General features: G+C 43.1%; 1 long non-coding RNA gene across 2 annotated transcripts; it reads left to right on the forward strand.

The window, feature by feature from the left end:
• The first annotated feature begins 1,842 nt into the window (after positions 1–1,842).
• On the forward strand, positions 1,843–7,982 carry LOC148185104 (uncharacterized). 2 transcript variants are annotated; one of them, XR_015773000.1, is made up of 3 exons: positions 1,843–1,974; positions 2,784–2,879; positions 3,017–7,982. It is a non-coding gene; the product is annotated as an uncharacterized LOC148185104 (long non-coding RNA). The 2 variants fall into 2 exon arrangements; XR_015773001.1 differs by having other exon boundaries at positions 1,936–2,232.
• Positions 7,983–8,187: the final 205 nt, after the last annotated feature.

The raw sequence follows: 8,187 nt of genomic DNA on the forward strand, positions 1-8,187 counted from the left end.
TTGTTAGGGACAGAGGTACAAAGGAAAAGCCTAAAAGCCTAGAAAAACAAAGTGGGGTTGGAAGAGACAGAATCACAAAATCACACAATGGTTAGGTTTGGAAGGTACCTCTGGAGTTCATCTACTCCAACCCCTCTGCCAAGGCAGGGTCACCTAAAGCAGGTGACACAGGAATGCATCCAGGTGGGTTTGGAATGTCTCCAAAGGAGACTCCACAACCTCCCTGGGCTGCTTATTCCAGTGCTCTGTCACCCTCAATGTAGAGAAGTTCTTCCTCATGTTGAGGTTAATCTTCTTGTGTTTTAGTTTATGACCACTGCTTCCTGTCCTGTCACTGGGCACCACTGTAAACAGTCTGGCACCATCCTCTTGGTACCCGCCTTGGAGATACTTACATGCATTAGTGAGAGATCCTCTTCAGTCTTCTCTTTGCCAGACTAAACAGGCCCAGTCCCCACAGTCCCTCCTCATAAGAGAGATGCTCCACACCCAAATTACCTTTGTGGCCTCCACTGGACTGTCTCCAGTAGCTCCTGGTCTTTCTTGTACTGAGAAGCCCAGAACTGGCCACAGCCCTCACCAGGGCTGAGTAGACAGAGATGATCACCTCTCTTGACCTGCTAGCCACACTGGTCCCTATGTATCCTAGGATACCACTGTCTCTCTTGACCACAAGGACACATTGCCAACTCACAGCCAGCTTGTCACCCACCAGGACTCCCAAGTCATTTTCTGCTTTCTGGCAGGTCAGCCTCCAACCTGTGGTGGTACTTGGGGGTTGTTCCTCACCAGGTACAGGACCCTGCACTTTCTCTTGTTGAACCTCCTTAGAACATTTCTGTCTACCCAATTCTCCAGCCTACAGATTCTACTCCAGACCTGCAGAAGTTACTTCTTCTGCCCCAAGGTGAGACCACTCTGCACAGACGTTTGCTAAATTGTTCTAAATTGTGCTAACACCTTGGGTTATGGGGATCTTGACCTTTCTCAGCAGCCTGTCCCAGTGCTCCATGGTCTCCACCCTTAAAAAATATTGCCTAAAATCTAAGCCAGCTCTGTCCTGCTGCAGTTGAAGACTAAACATCAATGCAATGTTTACTTTAAGCAAATATGTTGAATTTATGTACATTTTAAAGGAAATATATTGATTAGGGATTTTTTTCCTTATTTTTCTTGAGCAAGATATTTAGGAAGCCCTTACTTGCAATAATCTCAAGCCTTCCCCTGAATTTTTTTGATAGTCACTTGTCAAAGGGACAACACAAGAGCAAAGATTCATTCAGGAAACAAAAATGTGTAGTTGTCAAAAAAAATTATGGTTTTGGGTATTACATCCCCTTTCTGAAGTTAAATGAATGTCCGGTTTCATATGACACCCTCAGCTTTACAACAGAAATGGACTACAGAGCAGAAACGGCTGGGTTTGTGCCAAGGGGTGGATGCAAAGTGTTGGTCAGACAGGTTAACTGCAGACTGGCTGGCTCTGGGACCAAGTAGGCAGCAGGATGATTGTCATGTGTGAGCAGCCCCCTTGATGAAATCAAGGCACAGCTGCTCCCAGTCCCCCAGCCCAGTGCTGCCTGGTACCCCACAAGCAGCTTTCTCCTATCCCCAACGTCCCTTGCTTGCCACCCCTACAAAGCAGCTTTCTCCCTGTCCCCAGTGCCCCTCTGTGCCCTGCCCAGAGCTCCTCCCTCATTGTCCTGTTCTGACCTCACAGCTGGGTATGCACAAAAAAAACAAAACCCAAATGAACCACACCTGATACTTGTTGCTGCCAGGAGGGGAAGTTTGGGATGCTTAAATGTTGCTGCAGCCCCTGTGCTTGGCACTGGTCCAGCCCTGCTTGTAGCTGGCCACTCATGATAGTAAACATCTGATATCATGCTCTATATGAGCTGTAACAAGCACACAAGCTGCTGGGAGGTACAGGGCATGGCAGAGAGCAACCATGTTTGGATGAAGCAGTTTTGTGTGGGTCTTGGTGGGAAAACTCTGTTTGTACATGACAGAGGGGCAGAACACATGCTATTTTTGGTGGGAATGAATTGGTTAATTCAGCTGAATAACATCATGAACATCAGCTGCTGCTGGTGGTTTTCATAAGAAAAGGAAATACTTTACATAAGTAAAGGCTTACTAAAACTAGTAATGAAGAAAATAGAAGACAGGGGGGTTCATATGTAAGCTAGCCCACATTCTAGGACGTGCAGTGCCCAGATGCAAGTGCTAGTAAGTTCCGAGAGATGATGCTATGTGGTATTGCTTTCACTATTTGCTGCTTAGAAATGTCTCACTGAGAAATTCAAGGGCAGTCATAAAATAACAGCGAGTTGTTTATTTGCATGACTGTCCCAGCAGGAGAGTACTAGTTTGCATGCAATTTGAAATCCAAGGGAGCATAGGGTATAAACCAGGGAATGCTCATCCAAGATTGCAAAGTATGTTCCAGCAACCCTAGCAGCTCCCAGGGGAGAAAAATGAATAAATGAATGTTTTACTTGTCTCACTAGTATCACATAGAGTTTTTGACACAGGGCTTTTCTGTGCGTTATCAAGATTTTGGCTGATGTAAAATGTTTCTTAAAGCTTTTTGAAAGCCATTTTGCCATGGCAATAAGAGGTAGCATTCAAAATGACTGTTAGGACCCCTCTGCTGCTGGCTTGCTTCACAAGGGTGTAAAGCTCACTTTCTGTAGGAAATGGGATTGGTTATTCCCCACTAGCACATGGTATGTATGCAGAGGTATTGTTGTCTAACTGTGTTTGAGTATTTTCTTTAGCCTCTCATTCAGTATCTGGTGGATCATGCAGTGCTCACCTTGCTATGGGATAAGTGTCATCAGCACTCTGGAGAAGCAGCCATAGCTGCTCTCAAGGTAGGTAAATTAGGCACTCTGGGTTTACTCTCTGCTTTTGTCAGTGACCTTAGCACCTCACACTCCTGCCTCCTCCATAGGATGGTCAGAGCTGCCAAAGCTCTTATCCTAAAGCCAGTTTTCCATTTGTTTCTCAGTTAGTCTCTACCTCCATCTTCCCTGGACATATCTACACAAGTACATTTTGTGCATAATGCATCATTTTGGTGTTTCACCAATCCAAGATACACTATGGATGTTCAAAGAGTCATACCATAAGTCCTTGAATTTAACTCAGGATGCAGAAGTAAGTCTCTGAGTGCAGATGAATCTATGGATTACAGTGCCTGAGTCTCACCAGGATGAATGTGTTTTCCATTGCCATGCAGTGTTCTGCTGTGAGAGCCTGGGTGTCCAAGAAAGAGGGCAGAACAGCAAGCAGTTAAGAAAAGGTGTTTAAAAACCCAAAATCATCAAATACATAATCCTCCTAAAGTACATGATGTTCTTCCCCATTAAAGAAGAAGAGCCCCAGGATCAGCATAAAGATTTGAGCTGTTACATGATGTTCTCCATTTTTTAATCAATCTGTGTGCCAGAGGCAAAGGCAGCACAGCTGTGCCGGAGCTGCTGTGGGTGTTTCCAAGCCCTGTGGCTGGCAGGCACCGAGCGGAGTCATCTTTAGCAGCACAGCTGAGGACCGAAGGCAAGTCTGTGTGAAGGGATCTCAAACCATCGACGCCCTTGCTACGCACGGCAGGCATTTCAACAAGCAGTGAAAAGCAGCTTCTGGGAGAACTCCCTCAGGACACCCCAGCTCTACAGAGAGCTTTCAGAAATCAGGAGAGGACATTTACTACCTATTTGTGCTATTGCATCGTTTAGGCATACTAGTCAAAACTCCTTCTCTTTTATACCCATGTCAGCTTGGCTCTCTAGGCAGAACTTTGCAGCTTTTAGACAAGAAAATTCGAGGATTGTTTATTAAGATTTATACTCCAAACCAGATGAAGTTAGAGGGGTCACCTTTATGTATAACATGAGGTATATTAAGGTTAGGGGCAGTTCAAACTGTAGCTACAAAATCTGTATCTCTCCTCAAGCTGAATTTCTGGAGCAGCCTAGGTAACGTTTTGCTCAGTCTTCATTAAACAAGAGAGCTCTGGACTGCACAGCCCATGTTCACAGATCCTTTACACAGAGTGTAATTGTATGTAATTTCTGACTGTGATAAAGAATCTTTAATGGTATAAATGCACTATGGAAACACAAGAGATAAGATCAAAATAACTTGAAATTGGAGCACTTGAAAACTTGGCAGAGAATCCGCATAGGAAGTTTACATGGCAGGGAAGAGTGTGATCCCCCAAAACGCTCAGGATTACATTTCCAAAATTACAGCAAGGATATGCAATAACAATTCCATAATATTTTGATTAGGAAGGAAGCAAATAACATACTGCAGAATGCTGCTGTCATAGCACACCCCTTGGCAACACCCTCTTTAAAGAGAAAAAAAAAAAGGAAAAAAAAGGTGAGGAAAAAGGAAATCATCCCACTGCTTAAAGATAGATAGGGGTAGAAGTCAATGCTTGGAGAAGACATTTGCAGGCTTTCCTTCCCTTACCACCATTTTCCTCTTTGAACCCACCAAACAGAAATCCATGTTTACAAAAATCCAGCTGCAACCAAGTAGAAAAACTCATTTCAGGTCTGCTGCAGCCAGTGACCATTTCCTTGGGATCTAACTAATCTAACAGGCTTTCCTCCCCTTTCATGGAAATTCTCAGTGTTCTTCATTTCTAGTCGATCTCATTAACTCAGCACACACCTTTCACTGGCTCCAGACTCTCACACAGTGATATGCAGAGAGGAGAACTCAGTTATAATGATCACTTGTGATAGTTTTGGGGTTGAGGACATTTGAGACTGACACTGAAGATGCAGCTGTAGCAGGAACTGTTCTGGCTTTGTGAGCTGGCTTTTTCTTGAAACTGGGGTGTTAAAATAGCACTATCAGTTCCTCTCTCACGAGAGCCCACCACATCATCTAAAATAGAAAAATGTCCCAAGGGTCATGTGTCTGCCTAGGGCATAGCAGGAAGTTGGCATGTTATTCTTTCCAGCACCGAAATATCAGCACTCTTTGCATCTGGATTTTGTTTTCATTCTGCAGAGCTTTTCTTGATGCATGTCATGACATACCTTAAACACCCCTAATGTAGGTCCACAAAATATTTCCAAATACTAGACTGGGAAATAGAAGTCATAGTTCTATTATTATTAAAAATAATAAATGCAGTTGAGACACTGATTTCATAGCAAGCAATAATTCTTCCATGACATTTCCCAGTTAATTCCTTAATATGATAGTTATCTATTTCTTGTCTGTATGATGGGGGCTAATGATTTAATCACCGTTTTTCTGTCTAGCATTCCCCATTACACCATGGTTACAAGGCATGCTCTTATCTTGATATATCTAAAGGATCAGTATTGTTAGGATAAACTCTGCAGTATTACTCAACTCCCAGTACCCATGACTAGGTTTTAGTCTGCTGCTTCCCACCCAAAGAAGAGCTTCTGTGCCCAAAAACATGTGTTTTGCATTTTCAGTTATATCTGTAGGCTGAAAAGAGAAGGTCCCCTTCAGTCAAGTCTCACTGCAACTATTAATTTGATGCTTCAAACTTACTAACTGGCATCATTGTTTGCTCTGAGGAGTTTTAATGTGGGAGTGAGAATATGTCCTTCTCTCCTGTGAGGAATCTTATTTCAGATGGAGCAACTCTCCCACAGTGAGAGAAGAGACTTGGAAGACGCTGAAATTACGTAGAGCTGGGTTATAGTCATGACCCCTCCATTATAGAGTTTATATAATTAGACATAATGACAAAGTTAGTACTTGGTATCCAGCATCCGGTCCTCCCACAGATTTTAGCAACACTGTGGATTCATGGCTTTTCCAGGTTCTCCTCTCTAAGTATTCCTATTGCTAAATACTGAACATCAGAAGTTAGCAAGTAAAACCACTCACAGATATCCAGCAGGAAGCCTTCCAATCCAAACCAAACATTTGGTCTTATTTTCAACACCTCAATACTGTCTTTTAGCTATAACTAATCTACTTGTAGTAGGTCACTAGATAATACACAAGTTAGCAATTACACTGTCTTTATATCATCCTCCAAAGTAAAAGAGGCTCCAAAGTTAATTTTACCAGTCCTGAATCCTTAATGATTATTGTTGCAATGCTGATGAAGTGGCAGAGGGAACAAAGGAGAAGGAATATTTTCAGAATCGCAGGAGTAGTTACAAACAGTAAGTTTAGGCACATCAAAAGGAAGTGTGAATGAAGTGGAAACCTATTGCAAAGATCTCAAAGAGTGTTGTGAAATCAGAATTTCACCTGCTTTCTTGTGCTGTCCTCTGTGCTTGCGCATAATGGAAAGGTTAAAAAAACCCCAAAGATTAAACCCAAACAAAAAAGAACAAAGGCTGTTTGACTTGCAGTGCAACTTCGGTGGAACCTGCCCTCCTCCCTCCCTGGGCAGCACTGAAACTCAGATTAGCCAAAGCTCCTCAAAAGTTATAGGCACCAATACTTTCACCAGTAAGCACAGCCCCACAAAGTTTCATACTGACTTTCAGAGAGGCCTCCAAATATCTCACTACCTCTCAGACACGAGACCATTTTCAGTGCAGCAGCCTGGTGTCCCCAGGCAGTAGGAGGAGGCTCCTTCACAGGATAAAGCCATTTATGTGGGCCTTATGGTGGTCCTGTCCACTCTGCTGTTGACACCAGCACTCATCTACTCCTGCAAAGAGCCCATTGATGGAGCTCAATCAGGAAAACATAAGCTACAGAACAATTTCCCTGAGCAGCTGGGTCTTCTGGGTGGTTTGCTGGACTTAGAACACACCAGCATATGCATATTGCACATGCACAAAGCAGCTGTGCTACTTTGTTATTCAACATTTACAATTGTCAGGAATGCTGGTCCCACCTAAATCCTCTTACAGCTCTGGGCTTTAATTAGTAACATGTCCAAATTACTTTGAGTGCTTCTGGAGGATAGCTACAGGTGCTTACAGACAATGCTGCATGGTGCCAGAAGCCTTGTTCTGTAAAGGGAAATGTAGCTGGGTGTTAATGAGCATCACGGGAATTAAGCTCACTCAATCTAACAAATTCATTTCTATTGGCACCTCCATTTATAGCTTCTCTGTATATTTAACAAAGGAACATCACTGTTAAAATGATGACAGAAAAATACAGGACTTGAATTAAACTATTGTGGCTAATGAGCATGAAATCAGGAACTGAAGTAGAGATCAAAGACAGCTTCCTCCAGATCATGCCAACCCTTGACCACAGTAATAAGGAGGTACAAATTTAAAAAAAAGTGGAGGAGCACTAGTGTGAATAACTCCAGCTGCATATCCCAGAGCATTTATTTTCCACTTGTTCGTAAAGCTCTTCCCTGTGAAGGATCAGGCCAGTGCTAACAGAAAATCAGCAACCTTTTCCTGGTACCCAGTGCTGTTTACTGCTTGTTTTGCTTCCCTCATGATTTTCTTTCTTTTCTGCTTTTTTTTAGAAAATGGGTATTTCTAGGACATGAGTAGTTCCTGGGCAGTGGGTAGCTTGCCTGGCTGCCTGCACAGGGCCAGCACAGAGCATCCACACTGCAGCTACCAGCAGTAACCATGCTTCTGCTCTGTTGGGGAGCTTTGCTCTTATAAAAATCACAGCTCTCAGGAAAACATCACACAAGATGACAAATGTCTTGTTTATAGGCTGACACATTATCAGAACAAAAATATATTTATTTAGCCTATCTTGCACTTTAATTTGATGTACTGCAACATCCCAGCATGGCTTTTTTGGCTTCAGTTGATAATTGTGCTAATTTTTCCATCTAAATTAAGCTATGTAATGCTTAGGGACAAAAACAATCACATTATGATGTGTATTAGAGTCATGTTGTACAAACACTATGAGCAAATCCCATTGTGATGATCTTCAGCAGCCTTTCTTATAGCAAGCAAATAGGAAGGCATTGGAAACATGGCAGGAATTTTTTCTCTGCAGAATCAGGAAAGGGAGCTGGGATTGGTCCACCCAAGCACAGCAGCTTGGAGGCTCATTTTTCCAAGGCTGCTGACGGCTCATCCTCTTGTCTTCCCCAAAATGTTTCTCTAGACCCTATGTAATGGCTTGGAAAGAGTCTCGAAGAGACAAACTTGTCCCTCTGAATTAGTGGGCAGGAGGTCACATCATCTGTGAGGAGGTAGGCATGAGATTCGAGCCCAATAGGGGGTGAGA

Source organism: Pseudopodoces humilis, chromosome 1 (assembly GCF_049639895.1).
Source record: "Pseudopodoces humilis isolate 2021_Gansu_Grassland_sample_001 chromosome 1, ASM4963989v1, whole genome shotgun sequence".
NCBI lineage: Eukaryota > Metazoa > Chordata > Aves > Passeriformes > Paridae > Pseudopodoces > Pseudopodoces humilis.